We start from the raw sequence: 18,713 nt of genomic DNA on the forward strand, positions 1-18,713 counted from the left end.
CCAATTGTGTAGCTGGACACAGCCTTGAGCATTGTTCCAGGTCTCAGATGCACAACTGGTGTCAGCACACTTCAGCAGCGTAATTTTAGCGCTTTCTACTTGTTTTGCTCAAAAATGAGTAGATTTCTTTCTTTCCTCTCCTCGGACATGCAGCTGCTGCTGAGCTGCTCTTGCTGCGATTCCTCTGCGTGCGTTACTGTAACTCCTACTGCATAGCAGGAGCAATTACTGTACCCAAAGTTCCATCTCCCTCCACCTGGGTACAGAGATGTTAAATACACGGCCAGAGGGGACCACCCCCAGCAAAGAGATTTTTCTAATCTGAATATCAGATGCCTAAAACTCATCCCCAGACACTTTTTAAAGTGTTTCAGTTTAAACTGAAAATCGAGATAAAAACAGCGGTACTGGCAGGAGCTTAGCTCCTGGTGATACTGCAATTACTTTTGCTGATCGTTTCCTTCACACATGGACTGTACTCAAGGACTGCTCCCCTGGTGAAGACAGGAAAGATGGAGCAAGTATCAACGTCATCTCTGCAGAGAAGCTGCTTGAGGAAAATCTAATCTGTTTCAACTGAATTCAGAGAGCCAGCAGCCCTCAGAGGGCTTGGCTGGCTTTTTCTGCCGCGTGTTTATGGCAAAAACAGTGAGTAGAGATACTAAACGTCCTTAAACTCCCACCGGTTCTGTAAAGAGAAAATAATGTTTTTGCCACTGCAGCCACTGATTAGTTTAAGTTGCAAATGTTTAAGAGAAAAGAAAAATGGGCCTTCTCACACGGAGGTTTTCAAGACGTATTGTCATTTGCAAAATCACAAAGTTGATAAAGAATCAGGTCCAGCACGCCAAATCTGTTTCTCTATGGTGGTTTTGGAAGCTGTACTTTGTAAGCAGCAAACTCCATTGTTGTTCTGACAGCCTATGGACATCCTTTATACATTCTGTCATTGTTCAAACCAGGAGATTCAAGCTCTTTTTTTGGTTTGAAAGCTAATTGCCAGCCTAACCCAGAACGCAGTTGCACTGAGAGCAGTTAACCAGGCTGTGCTTTGCCTGCTGAAAGGGTATGAAAACTTTCAAGCGAAACATCACCTCATGTTCTCAAGCTGAATGTAAAAATATCACTCAGTTTAACTGCCTATAATCAAACAAAATCCCAGGCCATTTTCTCTGAGAGCTGTTGCAAAGGAGAATATGCAGCTGTACTAATAGTGACTAAAATTTTATTTGACAGCCAATACGGTAATTAGTAAATTAAAGCTTGTTTGTTTTGATGTTTGATTTGTTTGAGTGACATGAGGATTTTTTCTCTCTAACTTAACTTTTTTACAATTTGTCACCACTGGATTTTTATCTTTCAAGTGTGTTGCCCTGGAACACAGCTCTGCTCCCTTTTGGTACAGGTATAGCAAATGTAAATCAGATCTCAGTGGAGTTGTGGGTTTTTTTTTCATTTCTCAAAGAAATCTTGTATTTGTCAGCTTGTTTAACATTAAAGACTTCAATGCAAACCTGACTACAACATGTCAAGGGAAAGTCTATTTATGGAGGAAGTAAAGTTACATAATCTCATTTTCAATTACGTTTCATTTAGGGCATATTCTCATCATCACCTACTATTAAATACAAAGATTCTTGACAAGGAACTCCTTGAGGAAAACATGTCATGATTTAAGATATATAGCACACGTTTTGTAAGGGACCAGAAATCTTGTTTAAAAAATCCTAACAGCTCAGTGCTTTAATTACCCTGGGAGGAGCTTCTACAAATCCATGACCTGCATGTAGCTCACATTAGGGACAGTCTGGTGATTACAGCTGGGATGAAAGCCATGCTTTCATGCCATGTGCTAATGGCATCTTTAGGGCATGCGTTCAAAAATCAAACGTTGTTCTATTATATGACAGACACATTATACTTGAGATTAAATGGAAGAAGAGGACATTTTAGGCTAAACCAAATTCCTGATACTGTTTAAATATTACAGGTTAAGTTAGTGCAGTCCAGGGAGTTACGGATTGGATGAACCTGACGCTGTTTTGTATCACTTTGCACAGATGCATCCTTGCAAGTGGAGCAAGGAAAAAAGCTGCACTAAGCAGGCACCTACAGGCTGTCAGTTGGCTATTTAAAGTAAACCCAGCTTCCTTGAAAGAAGAATTATCTCAGAAAATCCCTTACTGAAATGAGGGACAGACTTTCCTGTTGGACTGCTCAGGCTGTAATCACAGGCATGCTGGCATCACACTTTCTCTGGAAGAGGACAGCTGAGGGAGGAATATAATTTAGTCAATACTGGTGATGCCTCATCTGGAGTGCTGGGTCCAGTTCTGGGCTTCCCAGTTGGGAGAGATCTGGACGCACCAGAAAAAGTCCAGTGAAGGGCCATGAAGATGATAAGGCAATGGAGGACCTCTGCCATGAGGAAAGGCTGAGAGAGCTGGGGCTGTTCAGCCTGGAGAAGGGAAGGTTTGGGGGGATCTTATACATGTATATGAATATTTGAAGTAGGGTGCAAAGGGTTTGGAGCCAGGCTCTTTTCAGTATTGCTCAGTGCCGGGACAAGAGGCACTGGGCACAAAGTGGAACACAGGAGGTCTCTCTGAACATGACAAGAACTGCTGTGCAGTGCAAGTGCTGAAGCAGTGGCACAGGTACCCAGAGTCTATGGGGTCTCCTCAGAGACCTTCAGAAGCCACCTGGACATGGGCCTGGGCACCCTGGTCAGGGTGTCCCTGATGAGCAGGGAGTGGGCTGCATGGACCCAGAGCTCCTGCCCACTTCAGCTGTGCTGAGATGCTGTGAAAGAGAATGTCTGAAAAGAAAATGCTTTCCACCATCTCCCCTGTGCTTTGGCAAAAGACCGCAGCAATGAGCCCTGCGGGGCAGAGGGGTGGGACTCAGCACCATGGCACCAGGAGCTGCAGGAGATGGTGGTGGTGGCTGCGATGCAGATGAAGCACAGGGACAGTCGTGTGGTGTTGCCAGCAGGAAGACCAAACTGAAAAGTGTATAAATTAAGCACGATTTTTAAGCACTTTGGACTAAATTAGTCTCTGGTGGAACTTCGCTGGTGTTTGTGAAGTTACACCCTGGATGAATCGGGTTCTTTGGCATGAAAAATGAATGCTGCCTGACTTTAAATAGAGCATGAGTTGTTTGCCATTGAGCAGGCTTGTTTCCTCTTGGAAAAAGTTTTCCTTGCAACCTTTGTACCCAGCGACTTTGTGTCCTTATAAATGGGCTGACTGAATGAGACAAAAAGTAGCGGGGTACCACACTGCATGTGTATGACAGGCCGACTAATTTAAAGTCCTAACTTATGAGCTGGGTTTTTCCAAGGCCATAGATTTTCATTAGCTATTTGCTGTGCTAATAAGAGACAACCACAGCAACAAGTGGTACAAATGTTAGCTTTGAAATACAGAGCACCTCTTAAACCAACAGAAGTGGCAATAAATGGCGTGTGTATATTTGCTCATTTGGCAAAGGTAGAAGTTCAAATTATGTCTCACAGCCAGTTGACATATACAGGCCCAAATTCATCCCTAGGGTAAATCCACAAGCTTCAGAGCAGCTACTCAGGGAATGAATTTGTAATTTTTCTCTTAATGCAGCTTCATTCCAAGCATAATTATTTTTTCATGTGCTATTCAATACGCGTCAGCTGATACGACGCAGAAATAGGGCTGCTAACAGCTATATGTTGCTCCTGATTCTTTCTCTGTACCTCAGTCCCTATTCCTGATGCGTAGCTGTTTGCTCTGCACTCTTCCGGGGGAGCTGAAACTGTTTCTTTCTGTTTTTTCATACTGCACACAAAAGCAAGTTCTGACATCATTAAAAATCTGTAAAATGTATCATACGAAAGACAGGAAGGCATGACCAGTGACTTTTTTCAAAAGGATAACAAGACAATCTGAGAAACGGTCAGCAGAAGAAGTCCTGCCTGCTCTCTGTGCTGATTTTGCACAAGGCATTTTGACCACATTGCTGAGGTAACTGGTCCTTCTATGCCCATCTCACCATGCGATCAATGACCACTAGGTGGTTCTACACTTGTGACTTTTTTTTCCAGTTTTTCTTTCTTACATTAAAAATTTGAGTGTATCTCAGCAGGCATGGCAATGTCCCATCTGGCTAAATCCTCCCTCATCCATTTTTTGTTTCGGTTTTGGCATAAAATATATCAACCTGAACATGCAAATGTAACCTTACTGTAATGCCTCAGGAGGACATTTAGTTATATGCAATCTCTTTGTTGATCATATTCTGCTCGGGGGTAGATGGCGCAGCTTCTTGTGAGCAATGGGCAATTTGGAGAGCTGAGGCCCAGGAAGGAGGTGGCAGCTGAGACCCAAGCACCAGAGGAGGGCTCTCACAGCTGGTTTCCTGGTCCTGGGTTTCCCCACTAGTTGGACTGGGACAGGGCAGGAGGAGTTAGGTGTTTTTTCTTATCCACCTGTCCCAAAGGATATGTAAAAGTGATACTGCAGTGATCCAGGCAGAACTACAGAGCTGCTAGTGAAACCACCACCATCCACTTCAGATCTCACCTCAATCAAGAAAATCCGGTATCTGTTGATGCAATCAGCACAATCAGATAGACACCGAGATTGTGACCGAGGAACACCTTCCCTTTCCGGGAAGAGACTCTTCCTCCTCTCTTTGGGATAAAAAAAAGATCCAGCACAGCCGCAGCTGTGCAAATTTGGGTCATTCCTTAGTGCCTCACACTCTAGTGTCATAACACAACCTATTGCCTTTATGGCAGCACTACTTTTTAATTTAGGTCTTGCTTTATTTCTCCAGAACCAACCTCAGGTTTCTCTACTTCTGCCTCTTTTCCATCCCGGAGGACAACAGGGCTTTATCTCTTCCTCTCTCCCCATAGGCAGCTCTGGGTGCCCTGTCCCATCCATGCCAGACCCAGCAGAGCCTTAGTACATCCATCATTTAAAATCTCTTAACTACAGGAGAATAAGAAAGTGGAATATAGTGCTTGGAGCTGTCTGCTGGCTATAACATATGTGAGTCTTCTCTTTAAAAACTATTACACTCCTTTAAAAAAAATTAATTTCAACTAAACAAATTTGGTGGTTGCTTTTTCCAAACCTCTGGTGTGTGGCATGTGGACGTGCTACCGGTAAAGGAGACTTGTATAACCTGCTGCAAATATGTGACAGACAGCTTGTCAGGAAACGATCAGGATAGGCAATGATTTGGGACTAATTTCATGGATGTTTTCCAGTTTCTATTTTCTCCACTGATCCTCCTTTCCCTTTCTCTGAACAAGAGGGCTTCTGAAATTTCCTGCTTAACATCTTTCACTTTGAATAAAGAATACGCTAAACATCCCCCCTGCAGCTGGTCCTGCTGAAATTGCTCCTCTGGAGGGACTCGCAGATGCTGCTGCCCTCTTTGAGAAGGCCCAGGCAGGAGGCTTAGCCCCCAGCCAGCCCACACTGAAGCCTGCAACCTGACACGCCGTGCCCCCGCCACTTCCACCCAACACACACACACTCCAAGCAAAGGCAGGGCTTTAAATGAACCCAGATGGCTGGCACACAGGGAGTAGGCATCCTGGAAAAGTGCCCCAGGGCTCTCTGGTTGCTGTCATCTTGGTCGACGAACCAAGTGCCTTCAAGATGTCTGTGTTGTTTCTTAATCTGAGATCACTCCCGTTTGGGCTTTTAGCCACTTCCTGTTGGGAAATGTCACCGAGGCATCAGAGAGATACACAAAGATTGATTTGACTGAAATCAAACATTGCCCTAACTCAGAGGTTGTAGATTATTATCCTTAATAAAGACCACATTGTAATAAAATCCAAATCAGATCCCAATTGATACACTGTACTTTCCCCTCTCCAGCGCCTGTGCCGCTGTCTGATTGAGTGACTTGAGTCTTGTGCAAAATAAAGTAATTGGGTACGAGTCACATGAAATGTGTGAAAGTGATGAATGCTGATAACCACTTTAAAATATTTCTTTTCCTTTTCCTTTTTTTTTGGGGGGGGGGTAGGGGGGGAAGGTGGTTCAATCACACTGAACACATGTTTCCCCTCTATATTTCTCTATAAAAATATGCAAACAATTACCTGGCTTTGGAGACATAATTACAAAGAGGTTCATCTCTAAAAGTTATTATTGATTTATAGAGTTATTTAGCTTAATGGAAGACAGACAGAAATGAAAAGAAACTTTCTTCTTCCCCAGAAATAACAGATGAGTTGCAAGGGAAATGTAAGATTTAGAAGTAATTTTTGCAAGGTGCAGAAGTTACGTGGTTCAGAGGGATGTTTCTTGTATGAGCATGAAGTTATTCAGAAACTACTGCAGCAAGGCTGGTGCAGGCACCCACCTTACTTACCCTCCTATGTAAGTAATTCAGGATGGAGCACTCTGCTGCCATGTCAGCATGGGCAGCATTGGATAGAGCATAGGGGATGGGCTGTAACAACATACCCGAGTTTGGAAGGTGAGGTTCAAGAGAAGGACTGTGTCCAAGGGAAAAACTGGTTGGTTTACTATTATTAGCTACCAGATAGAGGTTTTGGAGTGGTTTTTCAGTGAGTGCAAATTTATAAATAAGTCTTATGAAACAAATATAATGAGAAAGTCCAGCTTGCACTAGACTCAAAGAAGGAGCTTTGTGAGATTGGTGGGAATGGGACCACGTCCCATCCCAGGACAGTACATTTTGTCTGTTTGAAACATGAGGTGCCAGGAACCCCTTAGAACAGGGGCTATTGCTTTGTCAGGAGAGTACCAAGGTGGCATGGCAAGCTGGGAACCTGTTCCTTGGGTGGGCTGAGCCCTCTGCAGGCCTGAGAGAGGTGTGGGTGCTACAGCAACACCGAACTACAAGACAGATTTAATTCTCAGTTTTCTCTAAGTATCTGGACAGAGTGAAGTCTCATTTATCTTATTTACCTGTGTACAGCACAATTCTGCTGCCTCTGCCTTGCAATTAGTACCGCCTGAGTCTGATAAGGCAGCCTGTAAACAAACCTGGTCTGAATCAATTTTAAAAGAGAAACAGAATAAATCAATAGCACACCGTATGCTCTGTGGTTGTAATTGCACTTGATGGTTGTTCAGCTTCTTGTTCATTGTTTCTCTGCCTATAAAATGGAAAATCTTGGAATAATGATCTTTTGTCCAGCAGCACTGCAGAGGGAATCAAGAGCTCCCATTTGGCTGCTGTGGACAGCCCCAGAGTGTGAGCAGCCTGAGCACACTGTTGGCTGGAGGATGCTGTTAGAATGCTTTCCAGAAGGCTGAATGGCTGTCATAGGTGAACACTGCCAGACTCAGCACAAGTGATGGAGCAAAGATCCAACACACAGTCACTATCTGCTAGTGCACAGGTTTAAGCATCCCTGCCTTAACCTCCTCTATAGATATAATTGTTTGTATAGTTCTCAAGAAAACACACTCCTTACTACTTGATGTATTTTGACAACAGTAAGCAACTGAAGCAAAATGTAACTTTGGGATTTAGAAAACAGAGCAACAGTGCAGGATTATGTTTCATTTTAGGTACAGTCTCGTAAGGAATCATAATATCCTCGTGGACATTTTGCAATATGGGAAAATAAGATAAGGAAGAAGCTTGTGTGAAGAACTGTCATCCCTTTACATATTGTATACGTACACATATTATATTGAATCACTCTCCCACTTCTCATCTGGTGGTACTCATTTAATCGTGATTCTCAAAAGGCATTGGGCTTCCAGATCCTCCTGAGGGATGTAGAAGCCAATTAAATTGACAGTCCTTGACTAATATTTTGAGTATCTGACCCATGGGCAATAAAAGAGAAAGTTAATTTTACGTCATATAATTCAGAAGATTCAGCTGTAAGGAGCAGGAAAAATAGCAAATTAAGGAAAAAAAGATAACCTTCATTAGTTCCCAAGCCTTTTTTTTTTTTTTTTTTTTTTGGTCAGGTGCAACTTTAAAAGTATAAAGCCATCAGTCCATGAGCACAGCCATATTCCACTGCTGGTAATAAAAGCACCGTTTGTTGTGATTGCTTAAACTAGGGAAAAAATGGCTACTTGAATGAATACCTACAGGATGTCTCATGGGGAGAAGTTAGAGACCTCAGAGTGGCCCACAGAGTCCTATTGTCTCAAACTAGATCTGAGCTGTGCTTCCTTTTATTGTACAGCCTTAATAGCAATCATTGATCATCACCGCTAACATTTAATTTTATTTAGGTCTCATTTTCAGATGCGACTGTGGTTATTGCTTTGCAGTGGATTTGTCTTGCATCGCGTAGTAACAGAGGAAAGTAGCACAAAGGACAGGAGTGGTGAGACCCTGTAGTTTATGCAATAATGTGAATTAACAACAATAGCAGGCTCATAACAGCACATCAGTTGATAAAATGGGTGGTAGAAAGCATGGCATTTGCCTTCCAGAAACTTGGTGTATTGCTCCCATTTGTTCCTAAGGAAAGCAAGAGTGCTTCTTATCACTTGTGTGTGCTGAGAGAGCAGGCGTGGGGGGAACACGGCCAGTTTCCCTCCAAAGAACTGAGGAACCACTGTTCCCGATCAGCTTGCACTGAGAGGATGGTGGAGGAGGCCAGATCCTCTGTCAGGATAAGGAGAACCTGTGGGATCAGCCCCAGTATTTGTACAGGACAGCTCCTGCCGACAGTCTTTCCTCTGGTAACTGGGTGCATCTAAAACTGCAGGAGAAATAATACAGACGAAAATAATGCCTCAACTATTTAACTCCTTCCTTAAATGGAAACGGTTCAAATACTTCCTTCATTTATCAGTCCCAGCGGCCTATGAGAAAAATGGCTGTGGGCTCTGCCTGGTGCCACGGGGATGAGGGGACGCGCATGGCTCGCTGCTCCTCTCTAAGGATCCCTTTGTTCTGCCCAGTCCCTGGGGCACATGTCCCATGCGAGGCAATGACAGTTTTTGTTATCGCGCAGACCTATCAGTTTCAGTGACAATCACTCCCTTTTCAAAAAAACATTATTTCTCATGATTGTCTGCCTCTTGGAAAATGTGGCCTTTAAAGCCCAGGGGGGGATGAAGGATGAAGGGGAGACAACGAATGTCCTGGCAACACAGCCGCTAAATGGCGTGTTGTGGGACGATCAGTCAGTCAGCGCGAGGGGCAGAACGCGGCATATGGAAAGGAAAAGCAGTGCCTCCTGAGAGGGAGAGGGGCCGTCCCTCCACGTCTGGAGGAATAAAGGGAGCGGGGGGAGGTGGGGAACTCGCTAATAACAGCGTGGGTTTTTTCCTTCCTTCCGAACTTAGCAGCACATGTGACTTCATGAAGCCAACAAGTTATGGGCATCCGATGCAAAATTCCCCACAAAAATGCTCCTTAGCAAAGACCGCTGGGTAAACCGTGTCACCACTAATTTCTGCAAATGCCTTGATTTAAGGCAGGCGCAAGCCCTGAAATTCACACCAGCTCTTTGTGTGCCGGAGTCACGCAGATACCAGGCTTGGTGAGAAGAAACTGCATACTTCCTATTTTATTTCACCACGGTTCGACCTGCTTTTCCTCAGACTTAAAACCATTTGCCAGGTCAAAATAAACTCTTCAGAATCCCAATGTGAAAAATGTACCTAACAATTCAATCCTTGTCAGTTGGGAATTGGAAGAGAAAGCGCAGTGGAGTCTAATTAAATTATATAATAAGTAGCTTAACTTGTGGTTCCACTTTGGTTTCTGTTATTCTTATTATCATAAGCAGTATAGCAATATAGTTGGCAAGAAACTATTGAAATATGCAAAGCAGAGATGACAAAACTGGAGGCTGTTTGGGTTTCTCAGAAGCTTGCCTGTCAGAGCTCGGTTATGCAAAGTCAAATCCAGAAGGGAGGTCAAGCCAATTCCTATTTAATTCAAATTTTTCCTATGAGTTAGCAATAGGCTCTGTGTTTGACCTGTCTCCATTAGAGGCACAAATCAAAGGCTATATGGATTTGCAAATCCTCAACTGTCAGGTTCTTTTTTGTGAAATGAAAACCAGCACAGGCTCAGGTGTGAGTGAAGCTGATCACAGGATCATGGGGCAGCTTTGCATCTCTGGGAGTTCTATAACCACACTAGATGCAGTTCTGAACACAGCACATCCTGGTGCAGGTCCTCCTTCCTGCAGCTCCTTTGGACAAGCAGAGGACAGAACCTGATGGAACCTTCAGGCAGACATCCACCAGCAGGATATTATCTGAGCAATAGCTTCTGCTTCGTCTAGCACAAATCTGTCAGTAGAAATGTACACTATGCTTTACCTGACTAGTCAATAAAGCTGACCAGACTGTACATACTAAGGGGTTCCCTGATGATACAAATGCCCATAGATTTGAGTGATCAAAACTTCCTAGAAGTTTGGTGTAGGTGCTCAGTCTGCTACAGTAACAGGTTGCACTGCACGCTGACATCTGAATCTGGATCTAGGGCTCTGGTTTGGCACTGTTTCTAGTTTTGAAAATTGTCTCATGCAAGCTCCAAATAAGAATAATTTCAATCTGTTTAGTGGTCTGTAAATTCAAATACCCCAAGAAGAGATGAATCACTCTGTTCTCTGCCCCAGGGGTCTGACTATTACAAACAATGACTGAAGTCATCAGCAAAAGACGAGGTCACAGGCTGAAAGGGGAAAATATGCTTTTTCATTTCTAGCATAAAAAAATTGAATGCATTGTTTGGAAATGTCAGTGCATGAACTAGACTAAATGGAAGCAGGCTAAGCTGGGCTCTGACATCCAGTGCTTCCTTCTCCACTCCTATTTTGTTTAATTTGACAGCTACCTACAACATACACAAGCTCCAAAATTCAAAATAAGCTGCTTAAGAACATTACAACATTATCTATCTCTCTTTTACCTACTAGACAAATCAAATGTGACTCTTGGATTTTAAATCCCAAAAGGACATGAAAAACATCATCTTGGATATACACATATTGTTTGCCAAACCTTCCTATCGTAACTCAAGGCCAAAGAAAGTGGAAATATATTTATTTTATTATTTATTTTATTATTTATTTATTTTTATTTCTGTTTAATATGCAGTCCCCTAATACTAAATGCATTAGATGCCTTTAATTGAGGCTATACCCCATAAATAGGCAAAATCCATTCTCATTCATCAAGCTGCTACCCAAGACAAAATACTAGAGAACAGTCTGAAAATAAGCCTTAGATGCAACTTCAACCCCTCTGAGGTGAATGTGTTTTGCCAGTGGAATTAATGGAGCCTGACCTGCTAAGATTTCCTCAACCCTAAGCTTCCCATTGGTGGCTCATGGGGAGCTCCCGTGTGCCATGGAAGAACAGGAACTGGAATCAACAAAGTAGTCTCCTTTCTCAGCTTCTCAGCAATCCCTTTTTAATACATAACCAAATCTTTTTACCTCATCACTAGGGAAAATGCTTAAAAACAGGTGTTCACTAGGTATAATTACCTCCTGTAAATCCAAACATATAATAAAGAAAGCCTAAATCAAACATGTTCTACTCACAATGCTTTGTAAGTGAAACCCACCTTTAAAATACTTTCAATTAATGACAACTTTCACTTAAATGCCAAGAGTCTGAACTTGTTCTGAAACACATTCTTCATCACTTCACAGCTGATAATATGGATGCTGAAGCAAAATTCAGATTTACAAAGCACTTTGGATCTTATCTGATGTTCTCTATCCAACAAACCACCATGAAGCCAGAAGGTGTTTGGGGAGAACAAAGGATTCAAAAACCACCTCATCCTTATTTACAAGACTAAACTACAAATGAACATCATCTAAACAGTACTCACCTGATTGGGCTCATGATGCATAAATCAGAGCTTCATAATGAAAAGGAGAACAGACAAGATGAAAACAACAGCAAAACAACCAGAAGGAGTTGATACTCTGAAATCAGCTAGCTTCGGTGTAGGTGCTCAGCCTGCTACAGTAACAGGTTGCACTGCACGCTGACATCTGAATCTGGATCTAGGGCTCTGGTTTGGCACTGTTTCTAGTTTTGAAAATTGTCTCATGCAAGCTCCAAATAAGAATAATTTCAGTCTGTTTAGTGGTCTGTAAATTCAAATACCCCAAGAAGAGATGAATCACTCTGTTCTCTGCCCCAGGGGTCTTGGGGTCTAAAGTCAGCTGGCTTCACCCGCTGAGAAGCTTCCATTGCCTTCCACAAATGCAAGAGCCGGTTGTCATGCTCTTGCTCTTGAGATTTGGGTGTATGCTTTTAAAAAGTGTGAAGTTCCACTACTCATTTGTTGCTAGAATCACACTGCTGGTCAAGCATGACTGCAACTCTTACCAGCAATATTCCCTTCTTAAGTTCATAAAAGAAAAAACCTCAGATGTGGAGGAGCCATAACATTTACCCTTAAAAGGAGACTGCAGCGTTTTTCCCTCCTCCATCTTTTTTCTTTAATAACTAGGACTATTGAAATCTTGCAGAGGAGAAGATAGAAGGAAGCTGAAGAACATTTCTATGTAGGATAGAAATGCCAGCACTCACTTACAGAGTCGGTAGGCACAATTACAATCGAACACCCATCCTGCGTATGTAGGCAATTGGCATGTTCCTTCCTGATGCTGCTCTGCTTACTAAAGAACTGCTCTTCTCTCAAATGCGAAACATTCTGCACAAATTTCCTACTTTTGGTGAGAATCTGTTTTGAAACAAAAGAGAGAAAAATAAATCCCCCTACCTTTTACAACACAGCTTTTCGTTTTCCTGGAAATAACTTTTCATTACAAAGTTTTCATTGGAAGTTGCAACAGAAAATATTTATAAAACAAAACACAGGAAAAAAAAAAACAAAACCTTGTTCTCTGAACTTTCCATTTCTGAGAAATCCTTTGGATTTTGTGCTATTCTGGAACAATTGTGTTTTTACATTTTGAAATTTTACCTCAAAATGGAAAACCTGGCTTTGTCTCGCCCTCTGCCTTTGTGCCTTGGCTGCTTATCCTACACTTTTAGGAGTCAGATATGTGTCTCTTTCAATGTGTATCAGCAGTTGAACTGTGGTTGGAGAAGACAGCTGCAGGTCTAGGGGGCAACCAATTGTGTCTGTGGTAGAAAGTCAGCCTTTGGAAGCTTTCTTCTTTGCTCAAGTTTACTAGGTAAGTGAAAACATGAGCAAGAAAGCATTTAGTTTGTCTGAGGCTCTTTTTAGGAGCTGTACTGGAAGATTCTGGGAGAAAATAAAACACACACAAAAAAATAAAACACACACACACAAAAAAAAGGGGCAGAAATGTTCTCTTTGGAAGTTTGGCTGAGCCCAGCATCTCATTATTAGGGGTAAATTTGGCCCATCCTGCTTGCCAGCTGTACCTGCTACACCTTGGAGCATGTATTAAACCTTTGATTTAGTATTTAAGTGATACCCATCCTGTTAAATGTAAATTGAATGCACACTTACACTTTAAGACAATTTAAAGTGTCACCTTAGAGCTTTACTGTGACATTTCATGAACTCACAGCCATGTTCCCACTGATAATGTCAAATTGAACTGACTGGGCTAAATCCAGCTGTGGGGTAACCAAGCACTACAACCCTGCAGTCAGAGAAGTTATGCCCATGTATGCTAGGGCTCATTCCAGGTTTTCATTATCTGGCATAATTTATTTGAAAAAGCAGCTGAGAATAGCAACATTTCAACTGTTAAACACACTAAAGGCACAACGTTCCCTAGTAACGTATGTTGGCTCATCTCCTTTGACTACAATGGAAATACCTTGATTTGTGCTGGATGGGGACCCAGCCCTAGCTGAAAGCAAAGACAAAGAAACTCTCTTTAAACTGAATTGCTCTTGGAGACTGATGGCATAATTAATAGCAATTAATATGCTAACATATAATATACTGATGGTACAAGCTAACAACACAAAGCAAAGGTTTTGGGTTCAAGAAGACATCCTTAGAAATGAATGTTCTTTTGCTCATTTCCAAGCAAGGCTGAGCATGAAGCACTGATCCTTATTGGGCAGCTGGGCCTAGAGCCCATATTGCACGGTAGTTAGGAAAGATACAGGTTGGTAATTATCTTATAGCTGTTATTTTTCTTGATGTCTTTGAATTGAAAAGGTGTCTGTGAGTATAGAACCCATTGTTACACAGGCAACAGAATGCCTGTGGAAATCAGACTCTGGAGTAATTCAGATAAGAACAAACCATCAGTGCTATCAGCTATAATGGGAATAAACTATAAGCACAAGCAGGCAGTTCTCTGTGGAGCTCATCTTCCGCTATGTGCAGTCTGCCCCCTCGGCAGCCCTCCCCAGCCTCCTCCTGCCACAGCTCACACTGCTCCTTGGAGGAATCAGCAGCCCTGCTTGCAACCCCCAGCAGTCCCCCCACTGCAAAACAGGTGGCGTGTCTGGTTTTGCGAGCATCCATCATGCAGCGATGCCCACAGGGGGTAATCAGGAGGAAGGAGAAGTTTCAGATCTGCTTCCTTAGGTGCTGCCTCAAGTTACAGACTCTACTGATACAAGTATCATAGTACCCAAAGTAAGCTGTGCCCTTTCTTAGTTAATACACAGAATTGATCTGAAATATATTTGGGATAACATTTGCACCAGCATTTAATATTAGAAGTCAGCATGTATTATGAAGTTTTATTGTGTTAATTTCCCTCACCTTGGACTCCTACCAGTGAGGGAAGAAAAGGTGTTTTTCAATGTTGAGTGTTTTAAATAAAATGCATTCACTGTTGTCAACATCTAGAGCTGGTAAATTGACAAATTCATCATCTCATTATGATCCCTGCACCTGTTCCAGTTTGCAGGCTGCGGTGTGGTTTAGCTCATGTATGGTGTGTGCATCTGTTTAACAGGGACAGTTAGCTGGCAGAATTTGTTTATAAACCCAGTGAAGAGCTAAATGAGGTAAAATGCATTATCTTACATGTTAATTGTATTTCATTGCAGACAAACATTTATTAAAGATGCAGACGGCAAACCATACATTCTAATTGTGTTTGCACCCATTTCTGGTTTTATCCTGCTTTCCAGAATTTCTTTCTCCATTGTATTTCAGCACTTCAAGATGCTGCCTGAGACATCCATCCCTACAGGAGCCCCAGGCACACATGAACGTGTCTGCATGCAGGAGGAGGGCAAAGAGCTCACTGGAGCAATGTTGGAGGGATGTTGCCATGTCCTCCTGTCTTGCAAACATCCATGAAGAGATACAAATTTTTGGGAATCTGAGTATCACTTTGAAATGACTTCATGACGTTTCTGGGCATCAGCTTCCCTGGGAGCAGTGCTGCCCAGCAGAACAACAGGAGCAGGACTCATGATACTCAGCAAAGTGTATCTATGGGCCCAATTCCCCACAAACAAAATTTGGTGGTGGCTGTTACTGCCAGACTATGTTTTCTCAGACCTTTAACGATCTGAAGATAAGGTGAAAGAGGGACTCAGGAGCAGGAATCTGTACTGCCTGGTGGTTTGGAAGCCAAAAGCCTGAGCAGTGCTTGGGAAGCCTGAGGTCCAGTGAAGAATTAAACCCAGCTCTTTTTTGTCCTTGTCCTGCTACATAACACAGGAATCTCCTCCTTCCATTTATGTCCACCTGGGTGGGAATTTGGTCTCTGCAGGGTGTGTTATTACCTGATCCTAAGCTTGTTGTTATGGTAGAAGGATGGCTGGCTCTTCTGTATAGGAGAAATCCCTCCTTAGTCCCTTACCACCTGAAGCCCTTCTAGAGTCAAACCAACCTGCCTGCCTGATCCTGAATTAGAAACAAAATATGAACTGCTTGAGGACAAGGGCTCAGTTTGGAGGATGGACAAGTAAAGCAGAATGGACCTGCTGTAGAGGAGCTGCCAAAAACAAAGTAGCAATATCCGTCCACATTCCCATTTTAAGACGAAAACGGCAACAACTTCAGATCTTGGCTGATTCCCCTGTGCTGCTGAAGAAGATACAATTGAATTGCTGGCTTTTTGTGGCCATGTTTCATAACCAAAAACACACAGGGAAATTTCAGAAGATGGAGCTGTGCAAATGACTCAATGATCATTATGGGTCCCTTCCAACTTGGGATATTCTGATGCTATGAAATGTGTCTAAAGGCAGCAAAGCAGTCCCACTTCCTCATCAGAGGCACTGCTGGGGCTCACCTGCCAGTGACCAACCACTCCACATCGTTCCAGGAGGTGAAACCAAGTCCCAGCACGTCATAGGCACCAGAGATCAAATGTGAGATGAAAGGTCAGACCTCTGCGGAAGTGTGAGTATGGATCAGCCTCTGAGGGGAAAGAAAAACAGCATTACTGGAGCAAGAAGGGTGCTGAGAATGAAAGAACTCTTGCCAGGGAGAAGACTGAAGAACAAATCTACCGGGCTGGGAAGCTATACAGCATGTGGCTCTCATCCGTTCTGCTCTTTGCCTCATGTACAAAAGAGGTTGCAGAATTAGATTCCCTAATTCAAATACTTTAGGACTCATTCTCTAATTTCCCTTAGAAATTCATTAGATTTCTTTTTTTTTTTTTTTTTTTTTTTTAAAATGACTGGTAATGCTGCTTGCATTTTTTGGTTTTGGGAAGATTAAATGAAGGAAATCTTTGCCTAGAATAATCATCCTTACTTAACCTAAATTTATTCCATTCCTGTGCAACTTTGAAAAAGAGCAGCTCTTTGGTCCCTGAAGCCACACTGGAGTAAAGCTCAACAGTTTTCTAAAATATTGCCATATGAGTAGAAATATTCAGCACTGAGGAACTGATGTAGTGCAGGAATAAAAGGTTGTTTGTGAGCACTGGCTGCCACCAGCAGTGCCACCAGCCTGACAAGAAACTGATAAAAACACTTTCTGAATGTCTTCCAAAGCTTGGCAGAGATGCTTAATGTTTTTTACACTTAAGCTCTTGAAAGTTTACCAGAGAAACATGGCTTTACTGTTGGGCCAGTGTCCTCCACACAAGCACACATCTACAGCAGGGGGAAATCTGACGCTGAATACAAGAAAATTCTAACATTTAACAAATGCATATTAAGTGCAAATGCTTGGGTACATGTTTCTGTTTCGCACTCCAATTTCTCACCTGTAACACGTAAATAACTTGAGTCATGAGTTGGACTTACGCTCCAGGTTGCTCTGCAAATTTTAGTTATTTCTCAGTGTCAGTAAGATGAGATCATGATGCCTGCTCTTCCTTTTCCTTCCTTCCTTCCTTTCTTGTATATCCCTCCCCTATTCTTCCTTCCCAGTTGTACAGTTTTAATTTTAATTCAGAGCTTAGAGAACTTTGGTTTCAATTCAGTGCAATTCTCTACGCAGTGTTACTGATCCTGCTGAGGCTTTTATGTCTTAAAATACAGCATCTCTGTTTGCTCAGCCTGGATATTAGGAAAAATTTCATCTCCAAAACAGTGGTGAGGATCTAGCACAGGCTGCCAGGGGAAGTGATGGAGACATGGTCCCTGGAGACATTCAAGAAACGTATAGATGTGGCACTGAGGGACATGGTCAGTGGTCATGGTGGGGATGAGTTGGTGGTTGGGCTAGGTGATCTTAGTGGTCTTTTCCAACTGTAATGGTTCTAAGATCTTATCATCTGAACACTCCAGACCCCCCAAAAGCTTGTTCATAAAAACTGAAAGAAAATACATGGAGGTAGGACCTGAACAAAGTCCGGTAACATGTGTTTCAACCTGGATGTCTTGAAGTAAAAATCTACTGTAATCAGTAAGTCCCAACAGTGTACTGTAATGGGCAAAACCCTACTTCTTAAAATGTTTCATTAAAATGGAGAATGAAATTCTGGCCATGTAGTGTCAGCAATAAAGCTCATCTTGTTTTAGCTTGTCTTACTCCATGCGTACATAGATCTACCTTATCCTCTACGGTATTTCCAGCCTACATGCAGTTCAGCACACACACAGTAGTGAATCTGATTTGATGTGGCTGCTGTTAGCACTCCCAGCTGCCTGGAAACACCAGCCAGACATGGGAGATACTAAAAATCTGCCAAGGCACAATTTCTGAATAGAAGAAGAGGTACTGGGGATGCCTTGAAGTATAATATAGATTCCCAAGCTGCTTGACTTTGTCTTTGTAGAGAGCCTCCCACCTTGGACCTACTTATGGCTTACAGACGATTTAAGCATGGTGCTTTTTTTGAAGTAATGGCAGAAATGTGATGTATTGTAAAATGCCCATATGTATCCTGTGAAGCAAACAACCCCCTTGATTCTAAAAAGTCCACAATCCTGTCAAAATGTAGAGTGAAGCAACACCAGTCCTGCCTGATCAGAGGGACACTCCTCCTGCTTTGTTGAAATTGTCCAAAATTAATAAGCAGCATTACCCAGATCCAAAATCCAGGAGAAAAAAAGATAAAGTGATTCCTTATTTTACCTGATCAGGCATAGCTGCTGAGGAACCCAGGTGTGTCCATGTGGGATCTTAGCTTCGCACTTGCTGCTTTGAGATCTGACTCTCATGCCTGGGGGACCTGTGAGCACTGCGGTCACACAGGGCTGCTCCAGAAACAGGAGAAAGGGACCACGAGCAGCAGGAGCAGGCAAAGTTTGCTTTCTCCATCTGTTTTGTATTGAGAGAGCTATTACTGTGAGTAAAGTCAGCTGAGACATCCCAAGTCACTGCAGCCTGAATATTTAAGCTAGACTATAAATATCTGATTTAACTTTTTTTCTTTTTTTTTTTTTTTCCTCCTTTAATAC

General features: G+C 42.6%; 1 long non-coding RNA gene across 1 annotated transcript in view; it reads right to left on the reverse strand.

Moving 5' to 3' along the window:
- Nucleotides 1–18,519, reverse strand: part of LOC128085282 (uncharacterized) — a 47,182-nt gene extending 28,663 nt beyond the window's left edge. The window contains exons 1-3 of the long non-coding RNA XR_008208873.1: nucleotides 18,388–18,519; nucleotides 16,145–16,272; nucleotides 12,526–12,675 (exon numbers count right to left, since the gene is read on the reverse strand). This is a non-coding gene — a long non-coding RNA (uncharacterized LOC128085282). The remainder of the gene's footprint in view (nucleotides 1–12,525; nucleotides 12,676–16,144; nucleotides 16,273–18,387) is intronic.
- Between the last annotated feature and the right edge of the window lie 194 nt (nucleotides 18,520–18,713).

The sequence above is a fragment of the Tympanuchus pallidicinctus genome, unplaced genomic scaffold (assembly GCF_026119805.1).
Source record: "Tympanuchus pallidicinctus isolate F22 unplaced genomic scaffold, pur_lepc_1.0 scaffold3, whole genome shotgun sequence".
NCBI lineage: Eukaryota > Metazoa > Chordata > Aves > Galliformes > Phasianidae > Tympanuchus > Tympanuchus pallidicinctus.